At 33.4% G+C, this 23512-nt stretch overlaps 1 pseudogene; it reads right to left on the bottom strand.

The window, feature by feature from the left end:
- On the bottom strand, window positions 1-7267 carry LOC105309307 (annotated as a pseudogene).
- Between the last annotated feature and the right edge of the window lie 16245 nt (window positions 7268-23512).

Below are 23512 nucleotides of genomic sequence, written 5' to 3'. Positions count from 1 at the left end.
TTAATACCCTGGGATAAGTTCTTCAGAAATAAGCTCCTCTAATCTATCTGGCCACTCTTTATTCATGATCTTATCTAGTTCATATTCCTTTGAATGAGAATAAAGACCTGTACATAAAATCATGTCTTCCTGGATCAGAATTAATTTTGAAAAACTTTGAGGGTGTGAAAGCAGAGGAACAATATCATTACTAGGAGAAAAAGTCTTAATTATTTAACTCATCATGCTCCAGACAAAATATGACATCGTGACTGATTTTTAATTTCGTATGTGTTATCTCCTCCTCTCAACCTTTCCATTCAGCCTCTCATGAAATCTCATATATGTCCTCAAATATTACTATTTAAGTCAACAGAAGGAACACTAGCTAAGTGTTCCTTTCCCTTTACCCAATAGGCAATTTACTTTCTCCTTCATTTTGGATCCACATGAATTCTTCTCTTACCTCTGTCAGAGGCCATGAGGTCCCTTTCATATCCTGGGTTTATAAAATTTAAGTCCCTCCAGTTCTTTAGAAAAGACTGTTATACTCATTTCTAAAGCCTTCTTGGGGAGATTTCTCTATGGGAGGATTTTCCCTGATGTCTAGAGTAAAACAGCAATTCCATTTCCTCCGTGCATCAATTAGTGGAAATCTCCTTCTCCAATCTTTTTTTTTTATTATTAGCTCTCCTTAGTGTTATGAACTAGGAGAATCTTCATAAAGTATTGGTCTCCTCTGATAGATTTGTTCAGAATCAATGCACATTAACATTCTTATGAAAAATTACTTTCAATAAGATTAGGAATTTTTTTTTTACTTCCTTGCCCTCTAAAATAATAGTGACATTTTTCAAAGCCCCTGAGAAAGATACAATTTACATTTCAATTTCCATTGTTACTATGTTGAGAGGCAATGTTATGGTGAGTTTATTTATTTTGCTGAAGATACTCTTTCACTACAAGTTCTAAATATAGACCACTACCCAACTCTTTAAACCCACACCTACATGATTAGTTCTAGAGTTCCAATGAACATTTAGCATAATGAAAGTATTTCTTCATCAAAGAAATGAAATAATCTATGTTTCAAAGAAAATGTCACCATCTTAACTCTTTCCTATATTCATGTCCCTTGAAAGGTAATTTGGCAGCTCTTCCCATCAAGAGGTGGAATCTCTTTTCTTCCTCTGTTGTGTCCCCTTTATGACTTGATTTGGCTATAGAATGAAATAGAAGACTTCATATGCCAGTTCTGAGCCTAGTCTTCAAGAAACTCTGCACATCTAAACATCCCAACCAGCTGGAAGATGAAAGACCATATGGAAGAGAGTACATTTGTCTTAGCTAATGTTGTCCTAGTTCATCCAGCTCTGGCCAGCCAGTTGCTGACTCTGGATACATGAATAAACCAGGACTAGAAGAACCACCTATTTGATTCTAGCTCAAATTGTCAACCCATAAATTACAAGGAAAACAAATGATTTCTGTGTTAAGTCACTAACTTTGGGATGGTTTGTTTTGTAGTAAAAGATAACTGATACGATCTCTTAAGTCATCTTGTCTACATTTACTTTTGCTTTACTAGTCTTCTATTCTTACAAGAATAGGAATGTTATATTAAGAATATAATTTCTTACTTAAACCTCTTTAATTTCTTCACTTGGCAATTGGAGTAAATTCCAATAGTTCATCACATGATATACAAGATCATCAATATTTTACCTCTAGATTTTATCTCATGACTCTTACTAATGGTGTCCCATCTGCATATCTACATTTTTTTCAACTGCATTTGATTCCTATAACGTACCCAACTGTTTCTAACCTAGCAATATTTGTGCAGAAAATTTATATGATTTTTTGGCTGATTCCTTCTCAATTTTCAAGTGTCAGGTTATATGCCACGTCATCAAAGAAGCATTCTCTGTCCCTACTTCTAAATTGGTATCTGTGTTTAACAATTTTTTGACACATTGCTAAATTGCTCTAGAATGGATTATACCATTTTATCATCCCATCAGTATTCTCAAAGAGTGTATATTTTCTTCATCATATTTAAATATTATTATTTTAAAAAGTAAAACTTGGTTTTTAATAAAATGCAATACTTTATTGTAAATAAATTAGAAAGTATGGATAAAAACAAAGTTAAAATAGAAATGTCTTGTGAAACTTGTATCCAAATATAATAAGCAGTAAAGACTCATTAAGTTAAAGTTTATTTTGTTTTCAAACTGAGGGTCACTACCCAATAGTAAATGGTAAAATCAGATTCAAATTAAAAAAAAAATAGATTTTTAAAAATTTTTTATTTTACTTTTCGTTTCAAGTACATAGTACATTGGCTAAACATTTATATAGTTTATGAAATGATCCCCCGATTGCTCTTTCTCTCCTCTAGCTCTACATCTAGCCATTACTTAATGCTGACTGCATTCCCTATGCTATGCTCCCAATCTCAGTGATCATTTATCAACTGCCAATTTGTCCTTTTTTAACCCTTCACCCCTTTCTCCCAGCCCCTCGACCCCCTTCCCCTCTGGCCATCATCAGATTCTCCTCCATATTTGTGAGTCTATTTTTAATTAGTTTGTTCTTTTTGTTCCTTAGATTCTGCATATAAGTGAAATCATATGCTATTTCTCTTTTTCTGACTTATTCCACTCAGCATAATAACCTCTAGGCCCATTCATGTCATTGCAAATAGTAGGATTTCATTTTTTTAATGGCTGAGTAATACTCCATTGTATATATGAACCATAAGCTCTTTATCCAATTGTCCGTTGATGGGCATTTAGGTTGCTTCCATATTTTGCCTATTGTAAATTGTGCTGCCATGTATATTGGGGTGCATATATCTTTATCAATTATTGTTCTGGTTATCTTTAAAATTTATTTTTCAGTTATAGTCAACCTGCAATATTATATTAGTTTCAAATGTACAACATAGAGATTAAACATTATATACCTTACAAAGTGGTAGCCCTGATAACTCTAGTACCCATCTGGCACAATACCTAGTTATTACACTATTATTGACTAGATTCCTTATGCTGTGCTTTATAACCCTATGCCTGTTTTGTAATTACTAATTTGTACTTCTTAATTTGTTTCACCTTTTCACCTATTCCCTAACCTTTCTCCCATCTGGTGACTATCAGTTTAGTTTCTGTATCTTTGAGTTTGTTTCTCTTTAGTTTGTTCATTTATTTGTTCTTTTAGATTCCACGTGTAACTGAAATCATGAGATTTGTTTTTCTCTGTCTGACTTATTACACTTAGCATAATAACCTCTAGGTCCACCCACGTTGTCACAAATGGCAAGATTTCATTTGTTTTCTAGGGCTGAGTAGTATTCCACTCTGTATATGTACCACATCTTACAGATGACCAACAGACACATGAAATGATGCTCACTATCACTAATCATAAGGAAAATGATAATCAAAATCTTAATGAGATATTACCTCATACTTGTCAGAATGGCTATTATCAATAAATCAACAAACAACAAGTGTTAGTGAGAATGTGGAAAAAAGATCTCATCCACTGTTGGTGGGATGGCAGGTTGGTGCAGCCACTATGGAAAACATAGTATTCCTCAAAAGTATGTGGGTTCCTTAAAAATTAAAAATAGAACTACCTTATGACCCAGCAATTCCAGTTCTGGGTATTTATCTGAAGAAATCCAAAACAAAAATTTGAAAAGATATGCCACCCCCTATGTTCATTGCAGCATAATTTACCATATCTAAGTTATGAAAGAAACCTAATTGTCCAAAAATGTTTTTAATAAAATATGAAAAATACAATAGTTAAGTACCATATGTAAGTATTGTTTTGTAAATGTTATTTTGTTATAAATGTAGATGTGAATATATAAATGTCTGTATAAATGTGTGTCCTGTATTATGATTTAAAATATATTCCTCATTGTGAATCACAGTTAAAGTATTTTAGTGATCCCACTTGCTGCTTATTACCCCATTTCTCTGCTTTCATTGGTATTAAGAATTGTGTCTGTACTTGAAATTCCCAATTTTTCTTTGATTCTTTTCTCTTAAACTAAAGTCTGGATTATGCCTCCACCACTTTATTCACACTTTTCTTGTTACAAATGACCTCCAGGTGTCTAAATTTAATGGTAATTTTTCAATTCTTACATTTCTTGATTATTTGCAGGATTTTGATGTCAGTCGCATTTTCTCCCTTGATGTATTTTATTTCCTGATGGCTTTCAGGACATTTGATTTTTCTTTTGTCATTAGTCATTCCTTCTTAATCACATTTTCTGATTCTTCCTATTTTCCCCAAATTCATGATATTGGACTGCCCCAGAAGTAATACTCTGGGTGGTATCATCCAGTTTCATGCCCTTATGTGAATAATATATGCTGATGATTCCCACATATATCTTCATCCAGTCTTCACTCCTGAGTGTCTAACTTGTGTACCAGTCTATTTAATACTTTTAGTAGCTGTCTAAAAGTCAACTTAAGCCTAAAATGTAAAAAACTAAACCTCTGATATATCTCCTCCCAATGTATTCTTCCTGCAGAAACCCCCATCTCAGTTAACGGCAACTCCATCTTCAAGTTTGTCATCCCTGATGCTTCTCTTTCACACTTTCTTTTCCTTTTTTAAAATTTTATTAAAATAAAAAAAAATTATTTTGAATTATAGTTGACATTCAGCATTATTTTATAATAATTTCAGCTGTACAGAAAAGCTGTTAGACACCTGTATAATTTATGAAGTGATCCCCCTAATTTATCTAGTACCCACTGGCATTATACACAGTTATTAGGGTGACCAACATTGGTTAATAAAATTATATAGGTTTTAAGTGTACAATTCTATAATACATCATCTGTATACTGCATTGTGTGTTCACCACCCAAAGTCAAATCTCCTGTTAACATCATATATTTGACCCCCTTTACCATTTTTGACATTCCCCACCCTTCTTTTTTCTGGCAACCACCATATTGTTGTTTATGTCTATGAGTTTTTTTCTTTATTTATCTTATTTGTTTGTTGCTTTTTTATATATTTCACATATAAGTGAAATCATATGGTTCTTAACTTTTTTCCATCTGACTTATTTTTCATAGTATGATATTCTCAAGGTTCATTCATGTTGTCACAAATGACAGTATTTCATCTTTTCTTATTGTTGAGTAATATTCCATTGAATGTATGCACCAGCTCTTCTTTATCCAGTAATCTATTGAAGGATGCTTGGTTGTTTCCACGTCTTGGCTACCACAAATAATGCTGCAATGACCATAGGGGTGCAAATATTTTTTTTAAGAATGAGTGTTTTTCTAATTTGGATGTAGATATCCTGAAGAATTGTTGTGTCATATGGTAATTTTAGTCTCAGTTTTTTGAAAAACCTCTTTACTGTTTTTCATAGTGGCTATACCAATTTACATTCCCATCAGCAGTGTATGAAAGTTATTTTTTCTCCACAACCTCTCCAACACTTGCTATTACTTGTCATGTTGATGATAGCCATTCTAACAGATGTGAGAGGGTATCTCATTGTGTTTTTTATTTGTATTTTTCTAATAGCTAGTGAAGTTGAGCATCTGTTCACATGTCTGTTGGCCATTTGTTTGTCTCCCTAGAAGAAGTGTCCGTTCAGGTCCTCCCCTCCTTTTTAATTGGATTAGTTGTTGTTATCGTTGTTGTTGTTGTTGTTGTTGTTGTTGTTGTTGTTGTTGTTGAGTTGTATGAGTTCTTTATATATTTGAGATATTAACCCCTTATCTGAGGTGTTATTTGCAAATATCTTCTCCTTTTAGGTTTGTTATTTCTTTGTTCTGTTTATGGTTTATTTTTGCTGTGCAGAAGTTTTTTAGTTTGATAGAATCCCATTCATTTATTTTTGTTTTTACTTCCCTTGCTTTTGAAGTCAAATTCATAAAATCCTCTCTAAGACCAAGGTCTATAAGTTTAGTACCTGTGTTTTATTTTATGTAGTTTCAGGTCCTATATTTACATCTTTGATCCATTTTGAATTAATTTCTGTGCATGGTGATGAATGACATTCTAGTTTCATCAGTTTGCATGTTTCTTTCCAATTTTCCAGCACCATTTATTGAAGAGGCTTTCTTTTCTCCATGGTATGCTTTTGGCTCCTCTGTTGAAAATTATTTTCTCATATATATGTAGGTTAATTTCTGAGCTTTCAGTTCTGTTTCATTGGTCTGTTTTTCTGCTAATACCATTCTATTTTGACTACTGTCACTTTGTAGTATAATTTGAGGTCAGGAATATAATACCTCCACCTTTGTTTCCCCTACCTTGTCAGTGGCAATTTAGAATCTTTTGTGGTCCCATACAAATCTAATTTTTTTGTTTTATTTTTTTTAATACCATTAGAATTTTGATGACATCTCTCATATCTTTGTTCCACAGACTGTAGGTTATCAGGTAGAAAAATGGGGCAAGGACAGAAAACTTCAGTGTAATGACCTTGTCCAGTAGCAGTGAGAATGAGACAGAGAAATCCAGGTATATGAGTGTCACACTGCCAAAAAACAGCAAGAAAATGGTAATGGGGACCACACAAGTGGAGAGCACCTTTTGATAACTTTAACCAGAGGGAATCCTCAAGATTACAGTGATGATTCTTAAATGGAAAAATGTGATGACAGAAACAAAAGTGAAGATGGAAATAATATGGATCACATCTTCAACAAGAATCATGACCGTGTACAGGCCAAGCGCAGCACAGGTTCAAAGTCACAGAAGAGTTGATATGTGTGGTTGGGGACACAGTACAGAAGGGTAGAAGTCCACACAATCTCTGACAGGAGTATAAGGAAGCTGAAGATGCAAAATCCAGTGAAGAGCTGCATGTGGAGTCAAGTCAGAATGAGTGCACAGCGGAAGTGGTGGCAGATGGCAACATACCTGTCAAAGTCACTATGAGGACTAGGGTTTCTGTGACCCCAAGTAAGTGGAAAAAATACTTCTCCAGGAGGTAGCCAATGAAAGAAATGATCTTCTGTTCACTGACCAAGGGAGAGAGCATCTTAGGGATGGTTACTGTGGTGTACCAAATTTCCAGGAAAGAGAAGATACTGATGAAATTGCACATGGGATTGTAGAAATCTGTATCTAGCAGGACAACAAAGAAGATCATGAAATTTTCAACAATAATGAACACATAAATAAAGAGCAAAGGAATAAAGAATAAAAGACTATTATTCTCAAACCGATGGACATTGGAGAAATAAAACTCCCTAACTATGGTCTGATTCTTCTGATCCATACGTTCAGCTGCTTCTCTTTTTGGCCGATGGAATCAAATGTAGCTAGAACTCTATGTACATTCGAATAACAAATGAGAATTTCCTCTCTAAGCAATTTGACAGCCTTGAAATAAGGTTGATTAAATAAAATATGCTATGTGAGTTGTTTTGCAAATTATAAAGTGATACTGTCTAATTCACAAATACTTTTTAGTAATTATTATACCTTATGTTATAATCTATTCTGTTAGATAAGCTAACAATTTTGTTATTTGGATATATAAATTGGCACAAATTCTCCTGAGCTGTGTGGAGTCTGCCCTTCACCATATAACCTAAGGAAAATACCCTTTTAAAAATGTTTATTAAAATATAGATAGCATACAATATTTTATTAGTTTCATAGTTATTCAACATTTATATATATAAAGAAAAGATCACCACAATAAGTCCAGCAATTATCTGACACTGCACAACGCTATCACAATATTATTTTTTCTAAGATACTTTTTTAATTGGCAAATATTTGAACAGATATTTCATAAAAGAAGACATATTAATGATCGATAGAAATGTGAAAGAATGCTCAATATCATAACATCACTAGCCATCAGAGAAATGCAAAATAAAACCACAAGATACAATTATATATCCACTTGAAAGGCTGATATTAAAACCTTGACAACACTTAATATTGCCAAGGATGTGAAGTAATTGGAATTCTTAAACATTGATGGTGTTAATGTAAAACAGCATAACCATATGGAAAACAGCCTTGCAGTTTTTTGACAGGTAAATATACAATTACCCCATGACTCAATTAGTTTTCCTAAGTATTTATTCAAGAGAAATGAAAATATGTGTCCATACAGAGACATGTACATAAATGTTCTTAGAAACTTTATTCTTAAAACCCAAAAACTGGAAACTCAAGTGTTTACTGTGTATCCATACAATAAGATACTGCTCAGCAACAAAAAAATAAATTACTAATACAAATAACCACATGATTGAATCATAAAAACATCATACTGAAACAAAGAAGTTAAACACAAATAATGCATAAAGTATGATTCTATTTATATAAAACAGTAGAAAATACAAATTTTATACTGTAAGAAAATAGATCAATGGTTACCAGAATTGTTAGGAAACAGACTTCCAAAAAACAAGAGAATCTTTGGGGGAAAAAAAAAGTCTTTGATTGTGGTGGTTGGTGGTGGTTGTGAAGGGGTGTAAATTTGTGAAAACTCATCAAAACCTATACCTAAAATTGGCTCATTTTGTTATATTATTTATATTGTATTGTATTACATCATATAATATTGTATAGCAATATGTAACGTATTATACATTATCAAAATTGATTTTTTTAAAGATTCCTACTTGGCCACGAATAAGATTTTATATCTACAAATTTGTCACTGCTTGACCCACAATTCGTTCAGTGGGCTAATTATAATGTAAGAAACATGGTAATTGACCAGGACTTGGGAAATCTGGAAACTGATCTGGAATTTGTCAATGTCAAACATGAGGTTTGGGGAAAATCACCTAAAATTATCCTTGGTATAGCTCTGTGACAAGAAGAAGCTGTACAAAATTTTGTTTTAATTTTATGTTAATTTCAGAACTGCAGTACATTGGTTAGACATTTATATAGCTTATGAAGTAATCCCCTATCACCCATTTGGCTCTCCTCAAAACCATTAAAATACCATATTCCCTATGCTGTACTCTATGTCATAGATTAAATGATGTGGATTTATTTCTAGGCTCTCTATTCTGTTCCATTGATCTATGTATCTGTTTTTATGCCAGTATCATGCTGTTTTGATTACTATAACTGTAGCATAGTTTGTTTGTTTAATTTGTTCTTTAGATTTTACGTGGAAGTGAGATCACATGGTACGTGTCTTTCTCTGACTTATTTCACTTAGCATACTACCCTCTAGGTCCATCTATGTTGTCACAAATGGTAAGATTTCATTCTTTTTTATGGCCAAGTAATATTTCATTGTATAAACATACCACCTCTTCTTAATCCAATCATCTATTAATGGACACTTAGGTTGCTTCCATATCTTGGATATTGTAAATAATGCTGCAATGAAGATAGGGTTGCCTATATCTTTTTAAAATTACTGTTCTGTATTTCTTCAGATAAATACCCAGAACTGGAATTTCTGGGTCACATGGTAGTTTTACTTTTAATTTTTAAGGAACCTCCAAACCAGTTTCTATAGTGGCTGCGCCAATTTGCATTCCCATCAACAGTGCACAAAGGTTCCCTTTTCTCCACATCCTCGCCAACACTTGCTGTTTTTTGATTTATTGATGATGGCCATTCTGATGTGTGAGGTGATATTTCATTGTGGTTTTAATTTGCATTTCTCTAATGATTAGTGACACTGAGCTTTTTTTCTTTCCTATATATATTGGACTTATGTATGTCCTCCTTGGAGACATGTCTATTTAGGTCCTCAGCCCATTTTTAAATTGGATTGTTAGTTTTTGTGTGTGTTAAGTTGAATGTGTTCTTTTTAAATTTTGTATATTAACCTCTTATCGGATGAATCATAGGCAAATATCTTCTCCCACTCAGTCTTTTTGTTTTTCTGATGGTTTCCTTTGTTGTTCAAAAACTTTTTACTTTGATGTAGTCCAATTTGTTTATTTTTCTTTTGTTTCCCTTGCCCAAGGCAACATATTAGAAAAATTATTACTAAGAGCAATGACAGAGAGTTTACTGCTTGTGTTTTCTGCTAGAAGTTTTATAGTTTGGGGCCTTACATTTAAATCTTTAACCATTTTGAGTTTATTTTTGTATATGGTATAAAAAGGTGGTCCAGTTTCATTCTTTTGCATGTATGTTTCATTTTTCCAACACCATTTATTGAATATACTGTCTCTACCCCATTATATAATCTTTCCTCTTTTGTCATAAATTAATTCACCATATAGGTGTGAGTTTATTTCTGAGATTTCTATTCTGTTCTAGTGATCTAAATGTCTACTTTTAGCTCAGTACTATATTGTTTTGATTACTATAGCCTTGTAGTATAGTTGATATCAGGTAGTGTGGTACTTCAACTTTGTTCTTTCTCAAGATTGCCATGGCTATTTAGGGTCTTTTGTGGTTACATATAAACTGTAGAATTATTTATACTGATTCTGTGAAAAATGCATTGATATTCTGATTGGGATTGCATTGAATTTATAGATTATTTGGGGTATTAAAATATTTGAAGGATGTTTATTCTTTTTATCCATAATCATGGTATACGCTATCATTATTTGTATTTTTTTATTTCTTCAGTGACATAATTTTCTGAGTACAGGTCTTTTATCTCCTTGGTCAAATATATTCTTAGGTATTTTATTGTTTTTGATGTAATTGCAAATGGAATTGTTTTCTTAATTTATTTTTCTGATAATTTATTTTTGGCATATGAAAATAAAATTGATTTCTGAATATTAATTTTGAATCCTGCTACTTTACTGAATTAATTTATCAGTTATAATAGTTTTTTTTAGATAGATTAAGGCCTGAATATAAGACCTGAAAAAAGAAATTGCATAGGAGAAAATATAGGTGCTAAATTTATAGGTCTTGAATTTAGAGAGGATTTTATTAATTCAACCTCAAAGACAAGGGAAGAAAAAACAAAAATAAATGAATGGAACTATATCAAACTAAAAAACTACAGCAAAAGAAACCATCAACAAGGCAAAGAGGAAACCATACCAATGGGAGAATATATTTGCAAAGAATGTCTTTGACAAGGGCCTAATATCCAAAATACATAAAGAACACATACAACTAAATGATAAAAAAACAAACATTCAAATTAAAAACTGGACATATGACCTGAACAGACACATCTCTCAAGAAAACATACAAATGTCCAACAAACATATGAAAAGATGCTTACTAGCTATTAGGGAAATGCAAATCAAAACTACAATGGGATACCACCTTACAACTGTTATAAAGGCTTTCATCAACATGACAAGTAATAAATAGTGTTAGAGAGGTTGTGGGTGAAAAGGAACCCCCATACACTGCTGGTGAGACTGCAAATTGTTACAACCACTATGAAGAACAGATAGTGGTTCCTCAAAAAACTAAGGATTGAATTACCATATGATCCCACAATCTTTCTTCTAGGTATTTTCTCCAAAAACATGAAAACAATTATCCACAAAGATGTATGCATGCCAGTGTTCATAGCAGCATTATTCATGGTGGCCAAAACATGGAAGCAACCAGAGTGTTCTTTGATAGGTGATTGGATAAAGAAGATGTGGTACATATGTGCAGTGGAATATTAATCATCATAAGAAAAGATGAAATATTGCCATTTGTAATAACATGGATGAATCTTGAGATAATCATGCTAAGCAAAATAAGTCATACAGAAAGAGTTGAAAACCATATGAATTTACTCATGTATAGAATATAAAACTGAAAGCCACAAACAAACATGACAAATGAACAGAGACTCATGGACGTGGACTGTGAATTAGTAGTTACTAAATGGAAGGGAGGTAGATAGAGTTAAAAGGGGTCAAATATTTTTTGATGGAAGGAAATCTAACTTTGAGTATATATAACATCCTGTTGAAATTTATTTTATTTTATTAATCAGTGTCACCCCGATAATATTTAATTTGAAAAAATAATAGTTTCTTTGGTAGATACTTTAGGGTCTCTATATGTAGTATCATGTCATCTGCAATTAGTGAGTTTTACTGCTTCCTTTCCAATTTGGAAATTACTTATTTTTCTTGTGTGATTGTTGTGACTAAGACTTCTAATACTATACTAAATAAAAGCGGTGAATTTGAACATCCTTATCTTTTACCTAATAGTACGAAAAATGCTTTTTGCTTTTTTTTCCCATTGAGTATGATGTTAACTGTGAGTTTGTCATACATGGCCTTTATTATGTTGAAGAATGTTCTCTTTATTCCCATTTTGCTGAGAGTTTTTATCATAAATAAATGCTAAATTTTGTCAAGCACTTTTACTGCATTTATTGATATGATTTTTATTATTTATTTGTTTATGCAGTGTATCAAGTTCATCGATTTGCAGATATTGAATCCACCTTGCATCCCAGAAATATATCCCACTTGATCATAGCGTGTAATCTTTTATATGTGATTTCGAATTTGGTTTGCTAATATTATGTTGTGGGTTTTTGCAACTATGTTCATCAGGGATATTTGCCTATAATTTTCTTTTTTGTAATATCTTTGGTTTTGAAATCAGGGTAATTTGGCCTCGTAAAATGAGCTTGGGAACCTTACCTTCTCTTGAAATTTTTGGTATGATTTGAGAAGACTAGGTGTTAATTTTGCTTTGAATATTTGGTAAAATTTATCTGTAAAGACTTCTGGTTCGGGACTTTTATTTTGTAGTTTTTTGATTACTAATTTGATTTTGTTTTTAGTAATTGGTCTGTTCATTTTTTCTGTGTTTTCTTGTGTTAGTCTTGGAAGATTATACATTTCTTCAAATGTACTTATTTCTTCCAGAATGTACAATTTGTTGGCACATAATTGTAGTATTTTCTTACAATTTATTTTGTATTTCTGTAGTGTCAGTTTTCAGTTCTCCTCTTTCATGTCTGATTTTATTTATTTGATTCTCTTTTTTTTTTTTCTTGGTGAGTCTTGTTAAAGAGTTATCAATTTTGTTTATCATCAAAAAAGCAGTTCTTGGTTTCATTGATCTTTGCATTTTTTTAGACTTTATTTCATTTATTTCCACTCTGATCTTTATTATTTCCTTCCTTTTACTCACTTTATTTTTTGTTTGCTGTTCTTTTCTAGTTCTTTTAAGTGTAAGGCTAGATTCTGTATTTGAAATTTTTCTTGTTCTTTGAGGTAGGGCTGTCTTGCTATGATTTTTCTTCTTAGGACTGCTTTTGCTCTGTCCATTAGATTTTGGGTTGTTGTGTTTTCATTTTCATTTGTCTCAAGGTAATTTTTGATTTCTTTCTTTATTTTTTACCCACTTATTCTTTAATAACATGTTATTTAGCCTCCATGTGTTTTGTATTTTTCAGGTTTTTTTCCATGTAATTAATTTCTAGTTTTATACTATTGTAAATAGAAAAGACACTATATATTATTTCAATCTCCTTAAATTTATTGAGAATTATTTTGTGGCCTAACGTGTGGTCTATTTTGGAAAAATATTTCAAGTGTACTTGCAAAAAATGTATATTCCTTTGCTTCAGGGTGAAATGCTCCAACAATATCAATTAAATCCATCTGGTCTATGGTATTATTTAAGGCTACTATATCCTTGTTGATATTTTTGTTTGGAAGATTTGTCCATGGGTGTCAATGAGGTATTAATGTCCCCAACTATGACTGTACTACTGTTGATCATTCCCTTTATGTCTGTCAATATTTGCTTTATATGTTTAGGTGCCCCTATGTTAGGTGCATAAATGTTTGCAAGAGTTATATCCTCTTGTTGAATTGAATCCTTTATCAGTATGTAATGTCCTTCTTTGTTTCTTATTATCTTCTGTGTTTTAAAGTCTATGTTGTCTGATACAAGTATTGCTAGCCCAGATTTTTTGTTTGTTTGTTTTCATTCACATGAAATATCTTTTTCATCTATTTACTTTCAGTCTGTGGGTGTCTTTCAATCTGAAGTAAATCTCCTGTAGATAGCATATATATGAATCTTGTTTCCTCATCCATTCAGCTACCCTATGTCTTTTGGTTGGAGCATTTAGAGTAATTATTGTAGGTACATAGTTACTGCCATTTTATTATTTATGTTTATGTTCTTCTTTTCTCTTTTCTTCTTTTTAAAGAAGTCTCTTTAATATTTCTTATAATATTATTTTGGTGGTAATTAACTCCTTTAGATCTTTTTTTTAATTATTATTAATATTTTATTTTTTTGTCTAGGAAGCTCTTTATATCTCGTTTAATTTTAAATAGTAGTCTTGCTGGGTAGAGTAGCCTTGGTTGTAGGTACTTGCTTTTCATCACTTTGGCAATTTCATGCCAATCCTTTCTGGCTTGCAAAGTTTCTGTTGAGAAATTAGCTGAGTGTTAAGGGAGCTGCCTCGTAAGTAACCAGCTGCCTTTTTCTCACTACTTTTAGGAGACTCTCTTTGTATTTAACCCTTGGCATTTGAATTATGATGTGCCGTTGTGTGGTGCCTCTTTGGATTCATTCTGCCTGGAGCTCTATGGGCTTTCTGGACTTGTATGTCTATTTCCTTTGCTAGGTTGGAGAAGTTTTTGGTTATTATTCCTTCAAATAGGCTCTTAACCTCTTGCTCTTTCTCTTCTTTTTTTTTTTTTTTTGTACTTATATGTTGTGAATTTTGTTATGCTTGATGTCCCAGAAGTCCCTTAAACTCTTTTTTATTTTATTTTATTTTATTTTTGCTGTTTCAATTGAGTGTTTTTCATTACCTTATTTTCCAAATCACTAATTTGATCCTCTGCTTCATTTAGTCTACTGTTGTTTCCTTCTAACATAGACTTTATTTTAGTTATTGTACTTTCTGGCTGGTTCTATTTTATAATTTCTCTCTCTTTTTTTTAATGCTTACTTTTTCTTTTTTGAAGTTCTCACTAATTCCCCTCAGTATATTTATAAGCAGTGTTTTGAAATATCTGTTTGGTAAGTTGTTTGCTTCCATTTCACTCAGTTCTACTTCCAAAGTTTTCTCCTGTTCTCTTATTTGGGACTTGTTTTCTTATTTATTTGTTTTGCTTTGTTTCCTTATTTTGGCTGCCTATCTGTATGTGTTTTTATATATTAGGTAGATATACTAAGTCTCTCATGCTTGTCCAGGTGGCCTTGTATCCTAGGTGCCCTCTGGGTCCCAGTGGTGCAGTCTCCCTGATCACCAGTGTCAGGTGTTCCACGTGTGTCTCTTATGTGAGTTGTGTGTGTGTGTCCTTCTCTTATAGTTGAGCTTTGATTCCTGTTGGTACATCAGTGGTGGAATTGACTCTCAGACTGACTGACAGTGAAGATTGGCTTCATTCACAGTATAGGAGCTGCCATGAGGTGTTTGACCACATCGAGCGACATTTGCCCCAGCAGGCTCTAATCTCTGTTGAAGCCACCATTTGGGTGTTCCACTTTTGAAGCTAATCAGTGGTGCTCTATTGTGGTCTGAAGTTGGACTCTGGGTTTGTTGGTTTTGGAACCTCTTTAGAGTGACTTCCATGCAGGCCAAGGTCATCCAATGCTTGTGACCTTCCTCTAGCTACCTGGTAGGAACTACAAAGCAATCTGTGGTTGATCACTGCCTGTGGTGGACATGGACATGCGTAGGACAGGTCACCCTGAGAATGAGGGCAATTGCTACCAGTACTACTCCTGGGGCAGCTCAGACAAAGTCCCAGGGCACCTCCTGAGACCTGTAGCCACTTGTCTGCTGCCCATAAATCTCATCTGCTGAAAGATCCCCTAGCAGTATGTAAGTTGAGTGAGATGATATCTCAGGGTGGAGTCAGTGGTGTTCACCATGTTAATGCAAATTTTGGTTTGTTGTCATTGCTGAGGCCAGAGTCACTCTACAAAGGGCTCTGAGTACCCTGAGGCTAGCCACAGCTTACCTGGGGCTCACAGACCCCCAAAAGTAGTCCAAGAAAGATAGCAGCACAGGCTGGGTCTGTGAGCTGAGGCTGGCTGTTTGCTGCTGAAAAACCTCCTGTGATCTGTGGGCCAAGGCTGAAAGTGCCTCCAGCAGTGCTAATTTTGGGTGAAGTGGGGTCTCAGGGAGTCGCTAGGGTGGAGCGAATTGATTTCATGAGGTTGATTCAGATTATGATTTGGCCATGTGGGGTTAGAATTTAACACAGCAAAGGTGGTACTTGTTTGTAGGCTGCACAGGAGGAGGACTCAACACAAGGACAATGACAGCTGTCAATCCTTTTACCTCTCATTCTGAAGCAATACAACTCAGCTTCTCCTTGTATGTTTCTGGCACCTCTTGAGCTGTTTTCTGTCTGCAAGAGCCCAGAGTAAGTGCCTGGGAGCAAAGCGGTATTGTGTACACCCGTTAAGAGAATGCCTGGGTTTCCAGCAAACTTTTCTTTCACCCTGATGGACAGAATCCTCACCGTTTTTTATAGCCAGATATTGTGGGGACTTTTCTTCCTGACACTGGTGCTCCAGGCTGTGGAGCCCTGTGTGGGGCCGAGATCCCTCACTCTTCCAGAGGGATTATAGCAACCAATTCTCAACCATCACACATGGGTATGAGTCCAGCCCATTTCATGTCTCCATTCCTTTTACCAGTCTTGATGTAGCTTCTTTTGTATATCCTTAGTTATAGGACTTTTGTTCAGCTAGTCTTCAGATGGTTCTCCATGTTGATTGTTCTATAATTTAGTTGCAGTTTTATGTGGTCATGAGAGAAGGCAAGCACAGTGTTTACCTACTCTGCTATCCTGACTACTCCGATTAAACTAAAAAGGTATATTGCTTTGGTTTATTTCCTTTCAAACCTTCTTTTATAATTAGTTTTACATTCTTTTTGAAGTATCTAAATGAATTTCTTATCTTCTTTAAATAAGTCCAGTTTGTTTGTTTTTTCCCCCTATGTTTACCTGGCACTAGCAGAACAAACACTAAACACCAAAAATTTCACTGGAGAAAGATTAGCTGTTTTATTATAAATGGCACCACCCAGGAAAATAGGAAGCAGAAGATCAGAAGCTCAAACTTTTCAATCCATGATTTAGGGCGGGTTTTTAAGGTAACAGATATGCAAAAGCACTGCCAGGGCAAGTTTTATTTGGAGGACCTTGGAGCTTGGCCATTTAAAAGGAGTGTCAACACAGGACAATGAATCTTCTGTTTCTGAAAAGGTTACAGTGTTCAAGTTCTGGTTATATCCTGGTCCTGTGTGTGCGCGTGTGTGCGTGCGTGCGTGTGTGTGTGTGTGTGTGTGTGTGTGTGTGTGTGTGTTGGGGGTGAGACTTTGGTTCTGGGCACAGTTGGAGTTCTCTCCTCTGCCCATGTTTCTACTGTATGACTTGCAGTTTTAGCCCGTTGTCTCTGAAAAGCAACTTGGTATCTTACTAAACAAGAGAGAACAATTTTGAGCTAGTTCTGTGGTTACACTTATAATCTAATGCTATGTACTTTTTTAAATTTTCTTATTTCCAAGTAAAGTTTTATTATTTTTTTTAATATTGGCCAGCCATGTCTTATTTCTTATTTTAAAGAGAACACTTTTAACATTTCACTATTATGTATGACTATGTGATATCTTTTAAATATATGATTTATTGTATTAAAAAGTATCCCTGTCCATTACAAGTGTGCTAGACATTTCTCTTTTAAATAAAAAATAGAGGTTGAATTATATAAAATATTTTCTCTGAATTTATTAATATGACTATATAGTTTTTTTCCTTTAATTAGATAGCATGATGAGTAATATTAACAGATCTCCAATTTAACTAAAATTATATTTTGGAATAAATTTTATCTTGAACTTATAATTTAAAATATTTTTAATACATCATTGAATTTATTTAGAACTTTTAAATTTATGTGTATCTGTATAATTTGTATATGACTTTCTTATACTATTCTTCTCTAGTTTTGGTGTCAAAAACATAGTCTGATAAAATGCATGGGGCAGTTTTTCTCTTCTTCTTAGGCTCTGCAAGAGATGTACAATTATACTTTTTCATTTCTTGAACACTTGATAAAGCTCTCGGTAAAATATTTTGGTCTTATGTTTTCTTTTTAAGAAACTATTTAATATGCACTTATTTAATGAAATGGCACTGTTAAGATTTTTTAATTTTACATCGATTCGTACTATCCATTTGCAGTGTTTCCAACACAAATCTCAAATAAATATCTAATTGGTGCTTTTCTTAATAGTTTCTCATGTGTTAAAATATGTAGGCACACCTACCCACACTTTTATCCTTCCTCTTTCTGAGACCATTACCTCTACCTGTACATTCATCATACGCTCAAAACTTCCACTTGTCCCATTTATTATCACTTTCATCTTCAATATACTTTGTTTCTTTTACTACTGACTCCTTCCCCTCTTTGTTCAAACATGCACACATTTATTACTGTGTCTTAGATCTATGATACAATAAATCTACTATATCTTAGAGAAAGTTATCCTTGATTACATTACCAATTCTAGTTTTCTCATCCTTTCATTAACAAACTTCTCGAAAGTGATCCACATTGACTAATTCATTTTTATGACTACTTTTATTCTTTCATCCTCTGCAAACTATGCAGAAGCCTCATAATAAAAACTGTATTTACACATTTGCCAATGATCCTTTAATCACAAAATTTAATTGCCATTTTTTCAGTTCTCATTTTTCGTGACAGCTCATTCTGACTCTGCCATCTACTTAGCTACATGACTATGGGGAAGATACATAAGTCATTAAAACCTAAGTTTACTCATCTATAAAGTGGGAGAAAATAATAACTAATTTATAAGAATATTGAAAAGATGAAATCAGATGAAATATATAAATGCTTTAGTATATCTTGGGAACATATTTAGTAAATGATCGTTATTATGTATTATAAGTCATGTTTTTCTCCCATCCACCAATTGTAATCCTCCAGTCTCTTCTTGTTCTCTATTCATTTGTTCAAGTATCTAGTGCATCTTCATTGTTCAATTATAACCTCTCCTTAAAGAACACTTACGTCTGTGTCCACAAGCTTATCCAAATGTAGAACTCCAGTTCTACATTTTTAATGGCAATTAAAAATTTCTGCTTAAAAGTCTCTCGCATGCTCAAAATAACATATCTATAACTCATTTTATAATTGTCCTCCTTAGTATATTTTGCTTTAGCTGTTTTTATATCTGTCAACAGTGGTACCTGACAAACTAATTCAAATTTAAAATTTGTCATCTTTAATGCTCTTTTTTCCAACATTCTCTAAATACGGTCAGTTGTCAAGTCTTACTGGTCATTCACATTTACCTTCATCTCTTTTATCCTTTAGCTTCATTATTACTGTTCTATTTTAGGCCTTTACCCCAGATATTGCAGAAAAGGGTCTGATGCTTGAATAGTGCTCAATAAATGTTAGTTAAATAAATTAATGATGCTTTTTATTTTAAAAAATTCTTGGCTTAAATGCATTTTACACTTTATTAAGATATAGTTTTGTGCATTAATCCCCACTCAAAAATTATCTAATGACTTTGGATTGCTTGCAAAATATATTTTGAAAGTCTCATTGGCTGACAAAGACCTTCACGGTCCACTTAACCTGACTGTCCAGTGTTATTTCTCCATACTCTACTCTATAAACCTTCTGATTCAAACCAAACACATTTAATACGCTACATGGTTCTCGTATTTAGTTCATATAGACCTCAGTTTATTCTCTTCCATTAAACATACTCACTGGAGTTCCATTGTAAGTCACTGAGCTATGCATTGGAGATTCAAATATGAATAAATAATTACAGATAGCCATCAAATATCTTAGACTCTAGACATATAACTAGATAATTTCAACAACATGTGTGTGCATTAGATGTTTTAGAAGCACAAAAGAGAGACCCCCAAACCAACCTGGGGATCAGGAAAGAATTCCTAGAGAAGAGGGACAATTGCTGAATCTTAAAAATTAAGAGTAGAGGTGAAGTACGTGCATTTATTTTAGGCAGGGAGAAGAAAGGCTGGGTTAAAATTTTAGAAAGAGGGGAAAACAGAAAAATAAATTATAATGGATTCAATCAGCATTATGAGAATATAGCTACAAGCAGTTTGGCTGCTGGGACTTAGAGTATAATGCATGAAGTGGAGTGAGAAATGGGGCTAAAGACGGAAGCAAAAGTTCAGAAATGTCTTTTATCTTCCTTGTCTTCTTCTTCTTAGATAAACTAAGTCCTGTTAAATGATACCACAAATTAAGTGAAAGATCAAGGTAGGGAATACATATTTGGGAATAACCCATAGAGTTATAATTGAAGAGTAAAGTTAGTTTATAGCTAAATTAAAACTCAGAGGATCAAGGTTCAGTCTCTTCCCTGCCTTCTATTGCCTGTGTGAATTGAAGCAAGCCTTAGCTTCTCTGAATCTCTCCATCTGCAAAATAGAAATAACTCTTATCTTGACTACCTCATACAAATATATATATATATGTTAACTTTTAATTGTGACACATAATATAAAATTTGCCATCTTAACTAGTTTAAGCACACAAATTGTTTTTTAATGAATCAAATGAGAGAATGTGTATTTTAAAATATATTAGTAGTAGTATATCAGCAGAAAAAATGAAAAGCATAAAAAGTAAAAAAAATGAGTGACAGGCTGAGAAGAAAGTAGGCTTTATTGATTGTGTTCCAGAGAAGTATGATCCTGACTGAGGTCTATTCTTACATCTATGGATATTATGGGCCCCAGTGACCAGCTCTATACTCTTCTGAGAGAAAAGATTATTTAGCCACTGGAATCCTTTTGAGATATGACCCTGGGGAATGTCTAATTACTATGTGACACTTTTCCCCTAATTTGTCCCTTAGAAGAGAGAGTGAGATGCATCATTTTCCTTTAGATCCTCATCATCTAAAGAGAAACTCCAGGAAAGACACTTTTGCTTTCCATTCTGAATGTTCCCTAAAGAGGCTTCAGAGACATGTATATCTTCATTGACAAACTAGCACAGGGGGGCAAGTTACTGCAGAGATTCTAAGGTAAGTTCTTGTGTCTCAGGCAGGGTAAGTGCTAAAACTATTGAAACGACATTATTCGGTTGAGAATGTTAACCTGCCTTTTACTCCTTTATTGTGCCTGCCCAATACTCTGATATATCCTTAATGATTCTAGACCCATATTTACCTTAGTCTTTCAGGATAAAATTTTCTCAATATATGGGGTAATACTTCATATTTTTAAAATTTATTACATGAATGGAGATGTTAGTATATGAGACATGAAACCAAGAAAGGACCTTAGAAGAAATATAGTTCAGCTAACAGATGATATTGATAATATCTAAGGTTTTCCCAACAGTAAAATTTTGTTGAAGCTTAAAGAATTGCGGATTCCTAGGGAGCCACAGAGAAACTTAACTGCTTTTGTTTCAGGACTAAAATCTAATTCAAGTTTCTTTTTACTATACAAGAATATTTGTAGGCTGAGCTTTGTTTGTAGGCTGGTTATATATCATTCTAGGTCATTTAAAAAATGTCTTTTATGTGTTTCAGAAGCAAGAATAATGTTCTATTCAACTATAAATAGCCCTTAAACCTATGGTAGTGATTGGCACATAACAGAGGATCAATCAGTATATGAGCATTAATTGAATAAATGTATGAATGATGAATAATGATGCAGCCTTACTAGTGAGAAAGGCCTCATTCAGAGCAGAAAAATAACTACTCCATTTGTCTCTTATGAGCCATTCATCATTGAACTTTTCTTGCCTTTTCTCATAGCCCTATAGTCTCCTGCTTTGTTCACCTGTTTTCCATAATGACAGTTTAGCATGGCCATTCTCTGGTATTTTAGGCTGAGAAAAGACAACATAAAAGCAAAGAAGTGGCTGCTCCAGTCAGGGAACACTCAGATCTCACATCTTTCCTCATGCAGTCTGCCCTTCTGCTAAGCACTCTTGCTTTTTCCATTCCAAAGGTAATCTCTCTTATTTTTTTTCCTCAAGGCCTCAGGTATAAGGAAAGAGGCATTCTTCATAAAATAATCTTCCTAGTCTGCAATGCATTTGTTTTAATCTGTTTTTTTACCCCCAAATAAACAAACGGAAAAGACATCAAAACCTTGAATAGTTCTAACTATATAGTGGTACACAGAGAAGAAAACAGACAGAATGACTGACAAATCTTGACCTAGATTTCCAACTGTGATATAAAAAATAAGAATGGGCTTGTAAGGCCTACAGACCAGGCTTCCAGTTTTTATTCTGGATCCTAGCTGTGTTGTATTTGGACACATTATCTCTCCCCTTTGGCTCACAATTTCTTTACTTACAACACAGTAATAATAATCTGTCTATCATAAGTAGGAATAAATGAAATAAAATATGTAAAGTGCCTAGTATTATGACCATTAAAAGATAACTTTTCAATAACACCATTTTATTTATCCTTTATGATTCTTCATGAGGAGCTTTCAGTCTACTTGAGGGAGATCATGCTTATATAAAAATATTTAAAATGCAAGAAGGATATGTTAGAAATCATAAAAGATAAAATATAAAGCACTTTTAAGGGTCAGAGGAGAGAATACTTACTTCTGACAGTGAGGATCAATGAGATTTCCATGATAATGAGAACACTTAATGGATAATGGCAGCTAAGATTCCAAAACAAAGAGATCAAGAAAATGGAAGGAAGGAATGACATAAGCAAAAATAGAAATGCAGGAAAATAAACCTATTTGATTGAGCTGATGAGTATGCAGAAAAATATTTGCCTCTGAAATTTAATTAGAACCAGATCCAAGAAGAAAAGGAATATCAAGCCTAGATCTTTGGGCTTTAACCTTAAATGCATTTGAAAAAAGGTCAGTAAAAGCTATGCTTAAGAATCCTCATCTGTAGAATGAATTGTTGGAGATAAGAATTCCAATAAAAAAGATGTTAAAATAGTCAAGTGGTAATGTGTACTGCTATCACTTTAATTAGCCTTGAGAAAAAATTTAGTCACTCTTTTTGCCCAACAAGTAGATGCTGGTATGATTTCTATTGCAGCTGATTTTTGTGACACTTTTTTTTTCCTCAAGATAACCATAGTTATAAAGAAGTGATTTTTTTTTTTTTTTTATTCAGAATGATTTCCTTCCTTTGTCTCTTAAGGATGTGACCTCCTTAAGAGGGATGAAATATGCAGCGGAGGAGTTATATGCTTGTCCAAAATTTGACAGCCACTAATTAGGTTCAAGGTGGTTCTGGAGAGACTCTTGGCTTGAGCAGCTATCAATATCAATAACTGAGAGAGGAGAAGGAGTTATAGATAAAAAAGAGAAGAAAAGGAGGAATATTTCTTGACATCTAGGTACTTACCATCTAATGAGAAACAGGCGTGTTACTCTGAAACCAACAGAAAAAGCAAAGAGATAAACATACATAATTTAGCCAAACTCAGATTGAATATCAGAGATAAAAAAGATGGGGAGAATAATATAAAGGCAAAGAGAAGAGCTTCTTACAGTGTCTTTATATTTTTTTAATTACTTTTCTGAAGAATAGGAGTAAAGAATAGTTGGAAAGAAAGGTATATGTT

The sequence above is a fragment of the Pteropus vampyrus genome, unplaced genomic scaffold (assembly GCF_000151845.1).
Source record: "Pteropus vampyrus isolate Shadow unplaced genomic scaffold, Pvam_2.0 Scaffold715, whole genome shotgun sequence".
NCBI lineage: Eukaryota > Metazoa > Chordata > Mammalia > Chiroptera > Pteropodidae > Pteropus > Pteropus vampyrus.
This window is presented reverse-complemented; position numbering and strand designations above follow the sequence as displayed.